This window comes from Panthera tigris, chromosome D2 (genome assembly GCF_018350195.1).
Source record: "Panthera tigris isolate Pti1 chromosome D2, P.tigris_Pti1_mat1.1, whole genome shotgun sequence".
Lineage (NCBI taxonomy): Eukaryota > Metazoa > Chordata > Mammalia > Carnivora > Felidae > Panthera > Panthera tigris.
Window position 1 is genome coordinate 82,522,437 of NC_056670.1, and position 21,483 is coordinate 82,543,919.

Consider the following 21,483-nt stretch of genomic DNA (forward strand, 5'->3'; position numbering starts at 1 on the left):
TCTGGCATTCAGGGTGGCTGGATTTAGAGCCTAGAACTTACGTATCTTCTCGAGGGCCCGGTGTTTCAGAAGCCCTCCCGGTTGTGGGAGGATCCCAGCTCCAGCCACCATTACTCAAATGCCAAACGAACATCGCTGCCAACCAGTGAGGGCGCCTCGGGCAAGTCATTTTCTGAACTGGAGACTGGGTCTGTACGCTCCTTCCAGAGCGGATGTTCTTTGATTCTCAATGGTCCTACAATACCAGTGAAAGGAAACGTCAAGAAAACCTACAACAGCAGATGTATTATGTTGCTGTGAAAATTTTGTCCCGTGCCGGAAGCCTCCGTGTCCGGTGGGATCTACCAAAGATCTTGAAATCTAGCTGTCTTCTCACACAAGATAAACTCTATTTGATCACAGCCGCTTAGATTCATTCGGTTGTTTTTTTTAGAGAGGGAGATTGGGAAAGAGAGATCATGAGCAGGGGAGGGACACAAGGAGAGGGAGAGAGAATCTTAAGCAGGCTCTACACCCAGCACAGAGCCTCGTACGGGACTCGTCTCAGGACTGTGAGTTCGTGATCCGAGCCCAAATCAAGAATTAAATGCTTAACCAACGGAGCCACCCGGGAGCCCCAATTCACTCAAGTTTTAATTAGTCTGTCGCTGAAGTGGGGTTGGGGCTCACGTAAGTGGAGATCTGAAGTGAAGTGTGCCAACGCTTATAGTAGGTGGGCTTTGCGTTTGGGAGCTTCTAGCTCCTGTCTTGATCCATTTGAGAGGCGGGCACTTGTTGGCTCAGATGGGCATCCACGCCGTGTGCCGATTGAGAGCTCGCCCTTGGGGCATTCACCCCACCCGCTGGGGCCTCTCCCGGGATGACCCTCGGACAAAGCCTTGGCCGGACTTGGCCCAGGTGTGCTTGGTAGCACGACCGCAGCCTGTCCTGTGGGCCGGTGTCCTGCACGTCCACGACGAGCTCCCCTGATCAGGCTTGGGAAGCAGGACACGGGAGTTCCACTGTCCCACGGCTTCCGTCACCGTCTTGCTGTGGCTGACTCCTCTTCCTATCCCTTCGCCGTGTCTACGTACCTACGCGCCTTTCCTCCAGAAAGGGCGGCCGTGAGGCCAGGCCTGTGTTTGGATGGCTGCTGATGGTCAACGAAGTGATGTTCCACACCAGCGAAGCGTGATCAGAAGTGGCAAGAGCCTCCCGGCTGAGGCCAGCCAGTACCTGCAGACTCCGGAACCAGCCTGTCGAGGTTGGCGTGAGACACAGATGTGCAGCTCGTGGTCCTGGAGGAGCCCGATGGGCGGGATCGGTCAGTCTACCTGGTACCGACTCGCTGAGCAGTGCTCAGGAGCCATGAGACGCGGAGCAGCTCTCTTCGTGGTTGCGTGGCCGGGTCTCCCACTTTGCAGGGGCTGCTTTGGATAGACTGTGTCCTCTCACGCGCTCTGTAATGTTGGGCAGGCGACCTCCACCTATGAATCCGTTGCAGACCCGAAAGATGTGCCCTCCGTGGACTGGAAGCCTCATAGCATTTCATCTGAGATGAAGTGTCCTCTGAACATAGAAGTCTGTGGTCACCTGGGACCCAGCTAAGGGATAGGTGGAGCCTGGGATAACTTGGAGCCGTGGCAGATGAGAATCTAATTGCCCGCTGGGGTTTTGTGTCATAGAAGTGGACAGTCAAGGGGTTTACCTGGCTCACTGCACCAAAAACGGGGCAGGGAGAATGCAAATTTCCCCAGATACTTCAAGCTTCTGTGGGCGGAAATCTAATCTTGCGCCCTGTGTGAACTCCATGCCTTGCTAAGAGGCGGGCCCACGGACATGCATTACACAGGCCGTGGACCTGAACCTCGTTGCTGCTTTCCCTGTGTCGATCAGGAACGTCTGCACTTGCCCCCCAGCCCCATGCCGTCCAAGCATCCTTCATGTCTCTGCAATCCGCAGCAAGGTGGACGGAGCCCACGTCCCTGGGCAGGCAGCTGTGCAGGGCGGTGGGGCCAGTGCCTTCGGGACCAGGTGGATTTGCAGCAGGACGAGACAGAGCTTCTCCTCCTGAGGCCTTCCCGACCTGCGTGACAGCGGGCCTACCTCCGGAAAGCATCGCGCCGAGGTTTGTCTCCTCCGTCTGACTCCCCGGGCCTCCTACCTCTGGCCTCAACAAGCCTCCCTTCCCCCACACCTGTCCTTCAACCTCTGTCCAGATGGACATGTTCATCCACACTGTGTACCGTTTATGGGTATTAATTTATATTTCTGATGCAACGAGTTAAGGCATGCTCATTTTAGAATACGCAGAAATAAAGAAAAGCACACAGAGTACAGAAGTCACCCTTACATTTTCTCTCCATATTTTGCCCCATCTCACTCTGTGGCTATGTCTGTTCTGTTAATGTGTGGGGAGCATCCCCTGTGTGCCTTCCTAATGTCCTCCTTCAACGTCCCTGCCCTGGACCATTGTACCTTCTGCTCTTCCTTGGGCCCCTCCACCCCCCCCCCCCCCCGTGCCTTCTCCAAGGCTTTGTTGAGCTCCTGCCCTCGGGGTCCTCACAGACCTTCTTCCCTGACCATCCAGCACTCGGGGCTCCTTCTCGGAGCCCCGGAGCCCCATCTGGGCCTTTCGCCAGTTCCTAACTTGTACCGTTCTCCGATTTTGTCCCACCTCTGTGGTCAGGAGGGCGCCCTTCTTGATCTTTGCACATCCACCAGCATCTCTAACATTGGGCTGCCAACAGGATTCTCGAGCAAGATATAGAAGGATGTTACTGAAGAACAAACAAATGAACGTGTTCATAAGAACACGCGTCTTCATTACGAATTGCAACCTCAGCCACTAATATCTTTTATGCTCTGCTGGTACACGTTAATACACTTCATGATTTTTACTCCTGAAAAGCTGGTCACGGGCTGGACCACACTCAGTGCTCTCCAGACAGGGTTGAGGGAGATTGGAAACAAGCATCCCCACTTCCTGCTGGGCGGGGCTGTTCTTTGTAGAGTGCAAGCACTGGGGCTCAGTGAGCACAGGGTTTCTCAGGCCATCTGCCCCGGTGGGGCTCCCTCCTTCCCCTCCCTCCAGCTGATGTAAGGAAAAGGAGCTGGACGCACACAGGTTGGGTTCTGGGGTGCCTGTGACCCTCTGCGGGGTAACCGCTTCGCAAGGCCTTCCCTGGCTGTGGAAAACGTGACAGTGATCATGCGGTGGTGATCCGTTGTGTCTCAGAGATCAATGCTCCCTGTTACGGAGCGGGGTTGGTGCGGGGTCGGGGGGGGGCAGACAGACCCACACCCGGATATTTTAATAACCTGACCCAACGGAAGTCTCCTGGTTACAAAGACACCGCCTTAGAATTAAAAAAAAAAAAAAAACTAATAATTTCTTATAACCGCAGGGTATCACTTTGCCACGTGACTTATTATGGCACGAGGATAATATTAAATTGCTTGTTTAGAGCATTAAAATGAAGAGTGGTTTGGGCGTTTTGGCAAAGCAGAGGACATACGTGGCAAGGCCCCCTCCCCCCCTCAGCCGCCCCTATAGCTTCAGCACAGCCTGCCTTCCTGCCGGGTCTGGGCTCTTTCCCCGGTTGCAACTACTCCATTATGCTATTAAAGTTCAGAATGTGCAACATGCCCGACCCCTGAAGGCATTTGCCAGTCATTTTTTTTTTTTTTTTTTTTATCTTCCCTAATACCTGTAGCTCCCTTTCTGTGCTAACATTTGACTGCGAGCGCTCTGTAGCATCTGCTGGTTAGCTGTCTCTTGAAGGCCACTGGCCTCTGCACCTCTTATGGCCACTAATCGGGCCCCTGTCAGATCTCCGAGGGGGGTGGCGGGCAACACAGTGAATTAAATATCAAGCAAATCAGATCAAATGGCAGCCTGCCCCCCCCCCTCCCCACGTAAGGAGCAGGCCGGGGTGGCTCGCATCCGAACAGACGCCTGTCCTTCCCCGGTTCACGCAGGGCACGGACCCTTGTTACATCAAGCGCCCCTCGCTTAAGCCCCACTAATTGGGTAGGATTGCCGCCGTCTGATGAGTCATAATTAGGACGAGACGGCTCTACTGGAGCCGTCTTATCGGGCGAAGGGTCAGGGACTAATGACTAGCAGAAGGTAAGGGTTTTGTTGATGCCTGTAGTCTCTGTTGGAAAAAAAAAAAAAATCCACTTCTGCCGCATTTCTTCCGGCAGCAGGCACTGAATCTTTCCCCTCATTTGATTCAGTGACCTCTCAAGTGCATCATTGCCCCGAGGGCTCCGGGCCGTCCAGCAACTGTTAAGCCCCTTGGGCTGATAATCTTCTCCCACGTTTGCCCTTAACACCGGTCGCCCCACCATTAGCCGCAGCTGCACTGGTGCTCATTAGAGGCGATCGATGCCGGCGAGATAAAGCAGGGCTGCACCTCCGCCCCCCCAGCGCCTGCAGATTTCCAGCCGGCCCACCAACGCCTCCCCGGCAGCCCCGCGAAAAACGGGCTCTTTGTGTTCAAAAGGCAAAACGCGGAACAGGCGGCGGGGAAAGCACACGTTTACCTTCTCGGTCTCAGGATGTCGTCGACTGTCCAGAGGACGTTTTGTTTTCACCGTGATGGGCACTTTTCACCTCTGTGCCTCGGACGCTCCCCGAGTCGGGCGGGGCCGAGACAAAAACGTGTCCTAAGGGAAGGAAGCCCGGCCCTGCTTGAAGAGGCCGGGGAGGCGGTGTGGGCGCCGGACGCAGGTTGCCGCGTGGCTCCTTCCAGAGCGGGGTGGTCTGGGGGCGCCAACGGTGGTCGATGGAGTCCTGCTTCCCGCCAGAAGGTGCTGGTTAACTCTGGCCCTCCTCCTTCCCTGGGAAAGAATGCGGGCCCCCAGGGCACGGTGGAAGCGGGAAAGGGCTCAGGGGGGCACAGGCTAGTGTCGGCTCTGCTTCTCCGACTCCTGCCGGCCGGTGTCCTTCCGGAAGAGCTGGGTCAGATGGCCCACCGGGCCATTCTTCTTTTGTGAAGGGCTGGGAGGCATCTGGAGCCCCTTGGAACAAGAGCAGCTATGGGTTTTCTCTCTGGGGTTAGCGGTGGGCACCAAGCCCCTTCTCCAGGGGGCGGGGCCCGGGTGTCTTCGGCAGGTGCACGGTTGCCGACCTCTGGCAGTGTTCACTCTACATGGAAAGGACGGGAGAAGTGTGAAAATAGGGAAAACCCGGGATGGGAGCTGGAGGCCACAGTAGCTTCTCTGCACCGGAAAACTCAAGATGTTTGCCTCCGTTTTCTGCATAGGGGGCCCTAAGGACCAAAGGGTTGTCCCGCACCATGTGTTCTCATTGAAGGAGACTATCTAGAAAGGACCCCAACAGAGCTGCACTATTGTTCCCGAGGAGGGGAGTGTTTGGGCTGGTGGCCAGGAGCCTTGGGTGGCAGGAGAGCACATGTAGACCCTGCCACAACCGGGCCAGCAGAGAATGGAAACTCCCACAAGCTCCAGGCTCCTAAACAAATTCAGGCCAGGCAGCCCTCAGGCAGAGGGGAGCTCCTGGGGGGAGGGCCTCCAGCTCTGCTTGGCTGGGTGAACAATGGCACAAGGCAAGTTTAGAGAAACCCCCGGCCTTCTGTGTGTCCTTCTGCTGCACCTGAAGCACTGCTTAGTGACAGAATCCATAACATAGGGGGAATGGGCAAAAAGAAAGTGTCCTCCGTAAGGATAAGCAAAAAACAGTGACTTAGGACAAGAACGTGGCAAGTCGGAGTCCGTGTCCTTCCGTGAAATGAGGTAACAGCAAGGAATAGAGAATTCCATTAAATCAGAACAGGACTTTTTGAAGATGGCAGAAACCCAGACCCTCAAAGGCTATGCACCAATTCATAATTGCCGAATTTATAACTGCAGTTTTGCACCTAGAGGCAGGAAATGAACTTGAGAACTTAGGGAAGCCCTGAGAGAAGGGATGAACAAATAAAGGGATAAACGAGAAAGTAGGAGACCTGGAAAGACAAGAGATCCTATGTATGTACAATGGGGATTCCTGAAGGAGAGGGTGGGCTTCAAGCCCAGTGCAGAGCCCAACAAGGGACTTGAACTCAGGACCTTGAGATCAAGACCTAATCTGAGATCGTGAGTTGGACACTTAACTAATAGTGCGACCCAGGCGCCCATCCAATGATATTTTGCTGTTGTTGTTGTTGTGAATTAGTTACCTGAACAGTTTACCTGAGAAAAAATGTTCAACTCTAATACTCTTCTATTTTATACCACAAACGGGATGCTTTGGAAAAAGGGGACAGCTGGTAGACTTTTCCACAATAGTAAAGACAACAATGTGTCAATGTGTGTAGAACTTTTATAGAAAAATCTTCCGACCCAAGTACTCTCTATCCTTTACTCGAATTTTTGCTCCAAACGTGGGGTTTTTAGGTGGCATCTCGTTAGCTTGCGAGCTCCATAAGGTAAGGACTGCAAAGACCTGTACTGTCTCATTAGCCTCTCTCTCCCCTGGATCCAGCAAGGTGCCCATGACATGTATGTTGACTTAAACGTGCATGACCTGTTGGGATGAGCCCTGGGTGTTGTATGGAAACCGATATGACAATAAATTTCATATTAAAAAAGAACCTTTGAGTAGAAGATAAACAACAGTAAGTTATAAAAGTTTAAAAGAAAACATGCGCGTTGACACGTATTTTGGCTACAACAAAGGATGCTCTCAGATATGCAAAGAATCCAGAAAATATACCATTCACGTGTCCTTTCTGAAAAGTGGACACCCTGCAACCAACTATGGAAGGGTGGGAAGATCAGAGGGTCAAAGCAAAGGGATAAACAACAAATTTGGTAAAACACGTAGTAGAGTTGGAATAACTCTTGCTCACGTGATTAAAAACAACCCCGCTACACGCACAAAAAGTTATTGAGAGCAAAAATGGATAACTTAGGCAAATAATTTAATATTATCTGATTTATGCTTTCAGATAAGAGCAAAAAGTGGCAGCTCAGACCGAGCGGGCAAAAGCCAAGGTGAGCTGCATTTCTGTTTTACTTAGAAAGAGGCGGTAGATAGTATCCCGGTGTCAACGCCGACCAGAGAAAAATAAGAGACGTTAAAAAAAAAAAAAAAGTGAAAAGCACCACACATGGGATAGAAACAGGATTTACACTGTCTGAGTTTCTGAAGAAAAAAAAAATAAAAGGGCTAAGGAACATAATGGGTAGCAAAAGATGAATAACATGGAAGAATTAAAAAAATAAAGCCCAACAGAGTAAGTCCAGAGATAAATATGAAAAGGCCAAACTCCCCAAGCGACAGGCTTTCAGGTTTGATTGCCAACGCAATTAAAATCTATTGACGAGAGACACGCCTAAAAATATAGAGAGAGACTGAAAGATAATGGCTGAATGAATATCAGTACAAAGGAATAAAACCCAAAAAGTGGGAGCATATTAATATAAAACCAGGGTTAAAACAGCTTCAAATGAATTGTTTTTATGTTGCTAAAAGGTAAAATCCACCATGAAGATGTATGAATAATGAACGCTTGTGTGTAAAATATTACTATTATTCGAATCTATGTAGTAAATTAAAAATACTAGAAGAAACTGACAAAGACGTAAGTGGTGTAGCAAGTGACTTTCACGTGAACAGTTAGTAAGCATCCAAGACAAGTGGACAAAAATAAGCGAAGAAGTAGAGAATTGTGCCAGATATAATAAATAGAGCTTATTCAATATTTCATGAAGTATAGTGAACTTTATATTATCCACAGAAAGAGGACGATGCTCATGTTATGTTTGTAGAAGTCGATGACAAAAAACCGCAGAATCACAAGGAAACATTGAACAAATCCTTTTTTTTTTTTTTTTAACGAATGCTTTTAAGGAGCAAACTGTACAAGCCACATCCAGAGCTACAACAAAATAGGGGCAAGTTTTAGTGACAAAATGGCACACAAATTGCAATACACCTAAAAAATTAAGGTAATACTCGCCCAGTGGCCATTGTATAAAATAAAAATTGAGGGGCTCCTGGGTGGCTCAGTCGGTTGGGCGTCCGACTTCGGCTCAGGTCACGATCTCGTGGTCTGTGAGTTCGAGCCCCGCGTCGGGCTCTGGGCTGATGGCTCGGAGCCTGGAGCCTGCTCCCGATTCTGTGTCTCCCTCTCTCTCTGCCCCTCCCCCGTTCATGCTCTGTCTCTCTCTGTCTCAAAAATAAATAAAAACGTTAAAAAAATTTGAATCTATAATTCCAGAATACTTACAAAATAAAGACCCACACAAAATTAAGGGTCGAAGTTCAAAGTTAATTCCAGGTCAAATGCATCATGTGAAGTACATGTGTTCTAAAACAAGAATCAACAACGAGGCACAAACTAATGAGCACTTAATATTGCTTGTAAAAAATCAATGAATGTTTAAAAAATGAAAAGGATAAATATTCTAAGAGAGAAATTTATGAATTAGAACATAGAAAAATAGTGACGTTGGGAAACTCTAGAACTTTAAAAATAAGCAGATACAGGGACCCTTGCACCCCCTTGTTTCTAGCAGCACTATCAACAATAGCCAAAAGATGGAAAGAGCCCAAATGTCCATCGATGGGTGAATGGATAAAGAAGATGTGGGATATCTAGACAATGGAGTATTACTCGGCAATTGAAAAGAAGGAAATCTTGCCATTTGCAACTACGTGGATGGAACTGGAGGGTAGGTATTATGCTAAGTGAAATTAGTCAGAGAAAGACAAAAATCATATGACTTCACTCATCTGAGGACTTTAAGAGACAAAACAGATGAACATAAGGGAGGGGAAACAAAAAGAATATAAAAACAGGGAGGGGGACAAAACAGAAGAGACTCATAAATATGAAGAACAAACTGAGGGTTACGGGAGGGGTTGTGGGAGGGGGACGGGCTACCTGGGTCAGGGCACTAAGGAATCTGCTCCGGAAATCGTTATTGCACTATATGCTAACTCATTTGGATGTGAATTTAAAAAAATAAGAAATAAAAATAAAATAAAAAAATAAGCAAATACATATTAAAATAGGTAAACTGACACATCTGATTTAGGATAAATACGAACACATAAAATCAGGAGCTAGTGAACATGATTGAGAAAAAAACAAAAATAAAATGCCAGAATAACTCAGCGGTGATAAGATACTGTAAAGAAATGACAAGAATTAATGTAGAGGAGTTGGCCACTCAGTGGATGGAAGATCTTTCTGAAGAAAATAAAAATCTTCACGTCTGACTGAGAAAGGAGAAAATGTCCATGGGCTAATAATCTTGGAGAGAAATTTCAAAAGTTGCTTATAGTTTCACTATTGTACTTTTGTGAGATTTTAAAATGAATCTCTTTGTTAGTCCCTTTCCATTATTATTCAGTATTTTGTTCATTCTTCCAGAATAATTTTAGAATTCTTTAGAGTTCAGGGGTGAGGGATTTCTTTCTTTTTTTTTTTTTTTAACGTTTTTTTTATTTATTTTTGAGACAGAGAGAGACAGAGCATGAACGGGGGAGGGGCAGAGAGAGAGGGAGACACAGAATCGGAAGCAGGCTCCAGGCTCTGAGCCATCAGCCCACAGCCCGACTCGGAGCTCGAACCCACGGACCGGGAGATCGTGACCTGAGCCAAAGTCGGACGCCCAACCGACTGAGCCACCCAGGCGCCCCAGGGTGAGGGATTTCAATCTTACAAGAGCAAATAATCCCCCTGCCGTAGGAAATATTGCAAAGCATAGGGAGAAAATGTTTCCTGGTTCATTTTTACGTGGCCGGCTGGGCCTCAAATCTAAACGTGAAAAGGCAGAAAATTCCAGACCCATCTCACTGGAAAGGTGAGGATAGCACGGTGGGTGGGGCTTGTACCTGGCGAGATCCGACTGTAGCCACTGAAACAAAGAACGAAAAATCCTTAAATAATATATAGAAAACTGAAGACAACGGTTTCTTACACTATACAGATCTATTTCAGGAATGCAATAATGTTTTAATATTCAGAAATCTATTAATAAAATATATCACATTGGTAGATTAAAAGAGGAAAAACTTAAATAAAGTCCCAAAGGACACTTGATAAAATTCAACATCAATTTCTAATAAAAACTTAATAAGCCAGGACTAGAAGAACATTTCCTTGACATGGGAAGACAATATGAGATCAGCAGCGACATCACATTTAATGAGGACTCTGCATAGGTCCTTCAAAGTCTAGAGCAGGGAGAGGATGCTGTAATCCCATCATGAAGAACCTCACTCTGGAAGTTCCAACAAGTGTGATAAGGCAGGAAACAGAAATAATAAGGTAAATTTTAGAGTCGACCCAAGTCTACATGTGGTATGTATGATTCGGTGTCTGGAAACCCGAAGAGAATATTTTAAAGGAAGTCATTGACAGAGTTCCTTCTGGTGGTCGTATGCACAGATTAATACCGTCTCTTTATTCCATTAAATATTGGCTGGAAGGTGAAACGATAGAAGATTTCCAATCCCCAAGATTGGTATAACACTCTCAGTCCTAGGAGTAAGCCTGGCAAAACGTGTGGGGTGGGGGTGGGAATCCACAGGAAGGAAAGGACAACAGGTTTTGAGAGATGTCAAGCAAATCTTCAGGAAATAGAGATACGGACCTTGGTTCTGAATAGCGCAAGGAGGCCAAACTTCCTCAGTTCAACTTAGGCTTTTAGGGCACTTCTTACCAAGATTCAAATTTAAGGTTGACTCGCGTATTCTAGAAGCTATTCACAATATTGGACACTGATGGAATGGAAGGACATGAGAGACTGAGGAATGTTCTATAGCTTCAGTGGTTCCACGCTGGGGTGGGCACAAGAGTAGGTGGGTGGATGAGTGCCCACTTACCCAGCATGTGATACAGGTGGATTTCGAATACAAGGGGACGTGTGATTATTCAGTAAATGATGTTGAGAGAGCAGGTTGATTACTTGCAAAGGGATCCCTCTACCACCTCTACGGGCAACTTCACTGCCGTGTTTATTTATTTATTTAAAAACTTAAAAAAAAAAAGTTTATTTTTGAGAGAGAGAGACAGAACATGAGCAGGGAAGGGGCAGAGAGGAGGGAGACCCTGAATCCGAAGCTCAGGCTCCAGGCGCTGAGCTGTCAGCACAGAGCCCGACGCGGGGCTGGAACCCACGAACCGGGAGAACATGCCCTGCGCCCCAGCTGGATGCTTAACTGACTGAGCCACCCAGGCGCCCCAAAGGTTCACCGCTGCGTTTAAAGAGATAAGTACAAGAGAACGAGATGCCCTTGGGGAATGAGGGATACGTATCTGTCTGGTTTCCAGGTGGGGGAGGGAGGACAAGGAAGAAGTCAAGTAAGAACACAATAGCGATATCTGCATAAAAACTGGAAAATTCCCGACACCAAATTACACCCTGACCAATCTTTACGGACAAATGGGAGCACGTTGGGGCATATTATTAAAGAAAAGGATTATCACCTTTAATACATAAGGGACCCTCACAATTCAGTAAAGTTTTGGGGAAAACTACGCCTAAAAACCTGATAAAGCATCCATGAAATAAGTCTAGTGCACAAAAGGCATCTAAGGAAATGCTCATCCCGTTAAGAATAAAGGAAATGCAATTTTAAGAAATAAAAGATATTGTGGGCTGCTCAAATTAGTAAAGCTTTTGGCAAGAGGTAATGTCCGGTGTTGGCAAGGTTCTGAGCAAACAGCAATTCGTATGGGTTTGTGGATGAGATTTTCTGGAGGCGAGGTTGACAATGTGAATTAAAACTTCAACGTTATCCTGTGACCCGGTACCTGGGCTCACTTGCAGGTGTTTACCCCGCGTAAACAGCTACAGAACCGAGACGAGTTGTGCTTATAGGGGGCTCTGAGGTGCTCTTGGTAACACTAGACTTAGGAAGCAGCCTAAGTACCCAATGAGAGCAAACAGGTTAAATAAATCGTGGTCCATTAAAAGCAATGGAATACTAAGTAGTCATTAAAAACCATGTTCTCAGAAACGAAGCATACGCAGTAATATTCACAATATATTAAATAATAAAAGTAGGTTGCAAAATGTTAGCTGCTTTATAATTCCGATGTTGTAAAAATGGTAGCTACGGCTGGAAGATGATGGAAGGAAATACAGTGGTTCTCCTCTACTCTTGGGAAGAGGAGGGATTTTTTATTTTCCCCTTTATCCTTTCCTGAAGTTTTCAGAATTTATGCTATGAGACCATGTGACATACATACAAATCATCATAATAATTATAATAAAAATTTTAAAGCTCCATAAGAGAAACAGCACTGGTCTTGTTATCTGATGCCCATCTGAAGAGTCGTTTTGTGTCACAGAGCAGCCCCGGGTGCAAAGAAAGGGGGGCTTGATGGGGTCTCTACAGCGTCCTCTCTCTCCCTCTCTCTCTCTCTCTCTCTCTGTCTCTCCTTCTCTGTCTGTCTCTATCTCCCTCTCTCCCTCTGGCTGTCTCTGTCTTTCTCTCTCTGTCTCTCCTTCTCTCTGTCTTTCTCTGTCTCTCTCCTTGTTTCCACTCATTTCGCTCTAGCCACTCTGAGAGGTCCTGGTTTCCAGTTTCTTGGCTTTTAGTTAACATCTTTTTTTTTTTTTTTTTAAATGTCTGACTTGCTCTTTTTGAATCAGATCTATTTTCCTTCTCAGGCTTCTGGCATCCTGGCTTCATTTCCTGAGAAAGCTGTTTTCAAGTCATAGAGTGTCTTGCATAGCTCCTTGAAGTCACTGTGGGTGAAGGAGAAATTGGAATTTTTTCTGTTGCTAGTGCCCTGCTCAGTCCTGGGCGGGGGACTCACACAGGCTTCGGATTCAGTTTGATTGTTCTGGGCGTGAGTGAACTTGGCTGCCTCATTACCAACAGAAACCTCAAGTTAGGATGGCCAGAGTCCACAAATAAAAATACAAAATGCCTAGTTAAATTGGATTTTAGATGAACAATAAATACTTTTTCGCGTAAGTATATCCTAAATATTTCATGGGATATACTTACACCTAACACTATTCCCTCTCTATGTGAAATTAAAATTTAACTGGGTGAACCGTATTCTATCTGACAACCCTACCCCACAAATGCCTTCAGTGAGTCAAATGCCAAAATGGCCCCATGCCCTACCTTGGCCCAAGTCACTTTGTCTATGGTGGGTTTTTTATGGTCCGCCCTCAAGTGGCTGAGGCCAGCCGGGGCCATGGTGTTTGAGCAAACACAGTCATCCCCCGACGGATCTATTTGGGCTCTGCCAGTGGCTAGTCACAAACTGTTGGAAAATTAGAGCTTTGGCCGTTCCTCTCTGCAATCTGAAATTTAACAGCCACTAATTTTCCCAAGCAGAGAGAAAAATTAAGGAGCTGATGAATTCGTTGAAATGGTAGTTATTTTGTCAAGGAGAGTGGAGCGCTGGCCCCAGTGGTGAGCCACTCTTCCTCTGCTGGGGTTGATGTTGGAAACATCATTCACTCTGACTCCTTGGAGGAGTCTATTGCCCCCCCCCCCCCCAATGGACACGCTCTCGAGGGGGAAACACAGTGTCTGTGCCAGTGGCACACACAGGACAGCCTTCTTCCAGGCGTGCGGACCTCAGTGTTTCACCTCTTCCTTCTGATGAGTGGACGTGACGAAATTGATAGAATAAAGCAGGGGAGGATAAGGAGAGTACAAGAGGAACCATGGGTACCAAAGCCCAGCTGGCATAATTTTTTCCGGGCAGTTTAAAAACGATCACAGAATGGACGCTACTTGCTATAAATTGCTTTAGGACTGAAGCTGGCAAGGGAGGCCTTTATTTGCAGTGGCCACCCCTACGATCGGTTGTGCTCCTGACTTTGGTCAGAGCCAGGGCAGTGCGGAAGCATTGTCTGCTCTTGCCATCCTGGTGCCTGACACCCGGGAAAGGCACGGTGCCCAGCGCCCCTCTGGGGACATGGTTGTGTCCCTTCTCCTGAGAGCAGGAGAGGCATGTGTTTCCGCCTTTCTCTTGGCATGAGTCAGCTCTTCTCCGGGAAGGAGCCTGGCCCAGAGCTGTCCGGGGAGCAGACCAGGTTTTATTACCTCTCTGGCTTCTGGTTGCCCGCCAGGAGCTGAACCAGAAGTGCCAAAATGCTGTAAGAAATCAGATCGCGGAGAACGGCTGCTCACATGGCATTTCCAGCTGCTGGCTCTGCAGCAAAGCTCTTTGTAAATTTTGTAAGAAAACATGTTCTCAAGAGGTTTCCATTTCAAGTTGGCAGCCTTAAGTCAGCAGAGCTGGAGTCAAACTTTTTAAGGAATGTCTGAGCTTGGATCCTGCTCTGGGCTTCGCCTGGTCTCCAACTTTTGGGGCCCAGATTTGGAACCGCCGTGGCTGGCTGATAACGGGCTATACCGAGAGTGCCCGAGGGGGGAGCCGGGCATGTTCCTCCCATAATACCCTCACTGGCTCCAAAGGGCGCGTCGCACGCGCAGGAGATGATTTATGGACCCTGGCTAGGGAAGAGATTAGGAGCATCATTTAAACACAGATCTGGTTTTCTTTCTTCTGGGAAAGTAGCCTCTTTTCATTCAGAAAAAGGTAGCAGGAGTCCCGGTTAGCACATCCAGTCGAAGGCATCTCTGCGCTGCGGAGTCGTTCTCCCCAAATTATGACGACGATCTCCTCTTCTGCCCACCGTCCCAGTTCTGACTATCAGGCTGGATGGCTAACCGTGCCTGTACGGCTGAGCTCCTCCCTGGTTATGGCCCTATTTGTGTTCCTAGTGTTTTCCTGGATGACTTTTCATCTTTCATTTCTGTTTCTTATTCTTCTCGTTTCCCGGCGCTGTGATGATGGTGGCTTGATGGAGACTGACTGTATGGAAAGAGGGGGCACAGGGCGGACAAGAAGGCTTGGCCCAAAGAGAAACGCGGGGCCTCCTTGTTCAACTGACCCCTGAAATGGCCCAGAATGGTGGTGGATACCTACACGCGTCATTTTTACTGTTGTGCCAAGGTGAGGTTTGCACATCTCAAAAGTGATTGGATTTCGGAAGGCCCGCACTTGCTACATTTAATTCTTTTGTCGAGAGAGCGTCTTCATCCATAAAAGCAAATAATTTTGTACGGAGGGAGGCTTGTAATGAGGAGATATTTCTGTACGGCAGTGTGCTATACTAGATTACCAACTTCCCAAACATTAAAATAAAGCCCTTCAGGAGGGACATTAACTCTTTCAGGCCACTTCGACATTTCCCCGAGGGCCCGTCGTAAATCCAGGAAACTGCGTTGCCACTGTTATATTCAGGAATAATTTGGCTCCAATGCGTTTCCCCACCATACATAATTCTATTTTAGGGAGTAAAGATGTTAACTTATGTCCAGAGAGTCTGCTGATTGGTTCTGTCCGGCCCCACTATTATTTTAAATCAACGGCTCCTGCCGCAAAATCAGATAATTTCTCAGAAGACTTGCATGGCAGCATATTCTACGGGTTGTTTATGTTTGAGGTGAGAGCTTTCAATTCAAATCATTGTTCCAAAATAGATGAATGCCACGTGCATCAAGCTTTTGGGGAAACTTGAACTAAAGTTTGGGCAACGTGTGGGTGGATCGAGGCTTGTAGAAAGCCCCAGACAGGCCGAGGGAGAGGAGGTGGGATCCACACACCTTCTTCCTCAGTCCCCAGACTTTTCGAGAAACGGGAATTCCGAAACGTGTCTTCGGGGTTTATAGATCAAAAGCCCGTGGGTTCCATCTGGAAAGTTGCCCCAGAAAACTAGTTATCAGTGAAGAAACAAGCACATGTTGTCTGAGGAGATGACATTCTCTTTTTCCATAGCCAAAGGCAGAAGTCTTCAGGACGTCCGCAGGATGTTAGTGAGATGTGGCTGTCCTCCCGATCGGGATGTCGCACGTCCTGGGCACAACAGTGGCCCTTGATGGTGCACTGAAATGACTTAATTTGTTTCCAAGAAATAAGAAGGAATAGACATTTACTGGACACGTTTCAACTACGAAGGGGAGTGGTGCCAAGTTCCGAGAAAGAAGGGACTCGAACATTTTGCAAAATCTCCGTGGAAACTGGTGGTCCAAATGAACGTGTCCTTTTACCCCTGAGCCAAACCGGGAGCCAACATCATTAAGATGCCTGTATGGGGAGTGTGCCGTGGAAGGGGACACACCTTTCAACGGGCACAACACAGAGAAGCAATTAAGTGTGACTGAGACACGGCCGGTAACAGCCAGAGCAGGAATATGATGGGAACGAGCTTCCGGAGACTGTGTGGCTTGACTCAGGGCTGCAGATAATGAGGCAACATCCTGTCTCAAGAATTGCCACCATTTTTTTTTACACCATTTTTTTTTTATGAGAGGTAGACACTGACAGCCTCACAGAGGCCACAGCGAGGGAGTAAGCCTCGGAAAATCTGAGCCACAAACATGGAGGTTCCAATCAAATCATCGGGCCTCGTAGCTTTAGACAGCGGCCTGCGGAAAGGAGGCCAAGAGTCTGGGTCAGGAGGCCACCTGCTCTCTCCCTCCGCCCCCTCCTTCTGGAAGCTCACGCAGCATCCGGGCGCTGGGGAAAAGCAGACAATACCCCTCCCTCTGACACTGTGCCGCAGACCTAGCCCCTTTTGTCTGTCTTTTACGTGAGTTGATTTTTATGAATAAAAAGAGATTTTTCCCACTATTTTCTTTTCTTTGGGGCATGGGAAATTCACCCAAAGTTCATAGCTAATAAGTATAATATGTTAGTAACATGAGGCCATGGGATTTGGGGCTAGTGAGAGTGATTATCTCTCCAAAGTTTGGAGATGTACATCGTATAAAAATGAAATACCAGTGCAATTAAACCATTTTTTTTTCAGTGTCAGAATTACCAAAAAGAATGCACATGTGTATGTGGGTTTAATAATTTACAGGTTCCTGGGATCTTTCTGAATTCCTTTTCCAACCTTAAGTTAGAACAAAGAACAGGTTGCCCCCCGTGGTCGGTTAGAAACTCAGGGTGTTACTAACAGTAAATGCCATTGAATAGGACAGTTGTGGTGTTTCTTCCTTGCCGAGATAGAGGACGTAATTTGGATTGCCATCCATCGTCCCACTGACATCTCTTGTAGGCTTGGATGTTGCTTGCTTTGGAGAGACCATCTCTCAGTCAATGGAGGACAGAACTTTCTGGAAGGGAGAGGTGGAAGATGGCCGACCCGTCTGGTCCTCAGACAGAGGAAGTGCTTGTAGCGTTTCCCAGTGATTTACTTGCTCTTTTGATCAATTTTAGGTCTTTGAAGCTTGGTCTTGATGTTGGAACTTTCCTCTGCACTTGGCCACTGTCCTGTGATTTATTTATTTGTTTAGTTGGACTTTGAGATTTCCACCCCCTCATGCCTGGGGAGGTGATGACTCCACGTTTTGTCATCGAGATTCTCCATGATTTCCCAGAGCGTGTTCCTCTGTTTCAGACTGTACTGACATCTCAGTGTTCTTATCTAGAAATGGGAAATTTGATAGCACCCTCCTGACCATCTGGAAAGTACTTAGCACAAGCCAGGCCCCGTGGCACCGTCCATCTAAGCCACACTAAATAAGCAGGCACATTGTTGTTAGTACTGGGCCACTGGTAAACGTAGCTGACATTTATTGAGTGATTATATTGTGCTAGCTCACTTAATTCTCTTCGTTGAGGTTCATACTCTATTCGTTCCTTCCTGCATGCGCAGTGAGTGGCCCGAAGTCCTGAGTGGTGGCCGCGGGGGACCTGCTGGCCCAGGACTGCTCTCATTGCCCAGCTGGCCCGGCTGTGGCAGGTAGAGCTTGGGTTCTGGGACTGGGCCTCTTGGGCTTGATTCCAGACTCTCCCACCTGTCAGTCCTGGCACCTTATTTATTCATTCTGCACCTCGGTTTCTTCATCTGTAAGCTGGGGATGACAAATTGTCTGGCTCACAGGCTGCTTTGACTCTTAGCCAGCCCTCTCCTGGGAGGCCAGGCAGAATGGCGTCACCCCCACCCCCTCCCGGCTCCTGAGCCAAAGTCTCCTTCCTGCTTCCTGTCTGTCTTTTGTCTCTCGCTCCCTCCAACCCCAACATGCTTCTTCCTCAGAACATTTTTTTGTGTCCGGTTACTTGGAATACGCACATCTTAAGACAGATTTCTTATTAGTAGTTAATTTATTTCCGACTTAAAAGCTCATTTTTGAAATGGTAGAAGTGATATATATGAACTATGGAAAAGTTTGGCAAATTTGGCAAAAATAACAGAATCTCACTCCTGAGCCACCCAGGGGTACCCGGGTGGTTTAGTCAGTTGAATGCACGACTCTTGATTTTGGCTCAGGTCATGATTTCACAGCTCCTGGGATCGAGCCCTGCCTTGGGCTCCACGCTGAGAGTGGAGTCCGCTTGGGATTCTCTCTCCTTCGCCCTCTGTCCCTCCCCCACTCACATGAGTGCAGGCTCGCTCTCAGTCTCCCTCTCTCTCTCTCTCTCTCAACAAAAAAAGAATATTTTTAACCTAAAAAAAAAAGAATATTTTAAACCTAGTTGTGATTGTACTAGAAATTCAATGTTGGCTTTTTTCTATCCAACCAAAATTCTAACAGAAGTATTTCATCGTTTTAATTAAAAAGCACTTGTAGACATAATTTGATGAAACCGTAATCTTCCGATATTTGGAACAAACCTACCAGAATAAAGTTTGGGATCCCACACCCACGTTGGTTTTATTTTCTATTTTATAAAAAATGTCACATCTGATCTTTGGGAATGAAACTTTTCTGTGTATTTTGGATTCTGTTTTAGAATTCATTAGCGGTACTGGTCTGACTGGGTCAAAGGTTATCAACAGCGTTGAGGCGCTTGATTAACTTGGCCACATGCTTTCTAAAAGGGATCACTTGCCAAGTACGTCACAAGTTTGAGAATACATTGACAACGTTTAATAGTTTACGCTTCAGCTTACCTTTATTGGGGTATAATTTATAACTAATAAAATTTGCTCATTTCCAGTGTACGTCCTATGAGTTTTGACAAAGGTACATGATCTTTCTCATATATTTGTGTGTGTATACACACACACACACACACACACACACACACAATCAAGATATAGAATGTTTTCATTAACCCGAAGTTCTTTCTGTGTGTGTTTCTTTCCATTAATTCTCTGCCCTATCCAGGCTTGGCTCTAAATAATCACTTTTATGCTTTTATTATTCTTTGGATCCCTTGAGTTTTGCTTTTTCTGAAGTTCCATATAAATGGGATCATATAACTTGTGTTATTTTGTGTCTGACTTCTTTCCCTTAGCATCAGGCCATCTGGGTTAATGTATATATCCCTAGGTGTTTTGTTTTGTTTGTTTCTGTTGAGTAGTATTCCCGTGGGTGGATGTACCACAATGGTTTCTTATCTGTCTGTTGATAGATGTTTGAATGTTGACAGTTTTGGGCTATGATTTGTGAACAAGTCAGTTACCAACATTTACGTACAAGTCTTTTTGTGTGCCTATGTTTTTATTTCTCTTGGATAAATATTAAGGAGAGGGATTGCTTTCATTTAAATTTCTCTCATGATTAATAATGTTGAGTGTTCTTTTTTCACGAGTTAATATGCTTTTCGTATATATATCTTATTTTATAAAATGTCTGATCAAACCTTCTGCCTGTCTTCCTTTTTTAAGAAATAAACTGCCTTGTCTTTTAATTTTTGAGATACAAGAATTCTTTGTATATTCTGGCTACAAATTCTTTACTAGGTAATGTGTTTTGAAAATCACCTCCTTTCTTCTGTTCTGTGGCTAGCCTTTTAATTTTCTTCCCAATGAACAGAAGTTTTTAATATTTTATAATAACCCGATTGACACATGAAACACACATCATACAATTTTCCTTTTTGAAGTGTATAATTCAGAAGTTTTTGTCTAGTTACATATGTAACCATCACCACTGTCAATATCAGAACATGTTCTTCACTTGAAAAGGAACCCCACAGGGTGCCTGGGGGGCTCAGTTGGTTGTCTGACTTTGGCTCAGGTCATGATCTCACAGTCTGTGAGTGTGAGCCCTGCGTCAGGCTCTGCACTGACAGCTGAGAGCCCGGAGCCTGCTTTGGATTCTTCCTCACTCTCTGCCCCTCTCCCTTGCTTGCACACTCTTTCTCTTGCTCTCTCTTTGTCTCAAAAATAAATAAAACATTAAAAATGAAAGAAAGAAAAGGAACCCCATATACTTCAGCCATCACAATCCTATGCCCTCCAAGCCCCCCTTTCCAGCCCTACACATCCCCTAATCTACTCTCCATATCAGTTTTCCTATTCTGGATGTCTCATATAAACAGAGCCATAGAAAACGTGATCTTCTGTAACTAGCTTCCGTTACTTAGCATAATGATTTCAAAGTTTTTTATATTGTAATATATATCAGAACCTCATTCTTTTTCAATGGTTGAGTAATACTCCGTTGTGTGGTTCCACCACATTTTGCTTATTCGTTCTTCGGTAGTTGGATGTTTGGGTTGTTTCTGCCTTTTGGTTTTTATGAATAATTGCTCTATACTTAAACAATTTTTACGTTTACAATTTTACCATTTTACATTCCCAGTAGCAGTGTGTGATGATTATGATTTCTCCATATCTGCCAACATTTACCTTCTGGCTTTTTGATCATGGCTGTCTTAGGAGGGTGTGAAGTGCACTCCATTGTGGTTTTGATTTATTTTTACCTGATGACTCACGATGAGCACCTTTTTATGTGACTATGACTGTATGTCTTCTTTGAAAAAAAGTCTATTAAAATTCTTAGCTTATTTTTAAATTTGTTTGTCTTTTTGTTATTGAGTTGTAACAATTCTTCACATATTCTATGGTTTGCAAATATTTTACCCCATTCTGTGGCTTGTCTTTTCACTTTCTTGAAGGATTTTCTAAGAGTTTTATAGTTTACGTCTTATGTTTATGTCTTAATTCATTTTGAATTAATTTTTGTATATAATGTGGGGTAAGAATCCAACTTTATTCTTTCGCATGTGGCAAAAATCCAGGTGTCTCCATACCATTTGTTGAAGACTATTCTTTTCCCATTGAATGATCTTGGCATCATTGCCAAAAATAAATTGACCATAAATGTATTTTATTTCTATTTTGTTGATCTATATGTCTATTCTTAAGCCAATACCATGCTGTCTCTATTTCTGTTGCTTTGTGGTAAGTTTAGAAATTGGGGAAATGTGTGCTCTCTAACTTTGTTCTTCTTTTTGAAGATTGTTTTGGTTATTCTGGGTCCCTTGCAATTCCATATGAATTTTAGGATTATCTTGTTGATTTTTACAAAGAAGCCAGCTCTGATTTTGATAGAGATTGCGAGAATCTTTAGATCGACCTGGAGAGTATTGCCATTAAGTTTTCTAATCTGTGAACATGGGATGTGTTCCACCAATTTAGAATAGAAGGAACTTCCTCAATCTGATAAAGGTCGCCTATGAAAAACCTACAACCAGCATCATTCTTAGTGGTGAAAGACTGGATGCTTTCCCCCCAAGATCAGAAACAAGAAAAGGATGT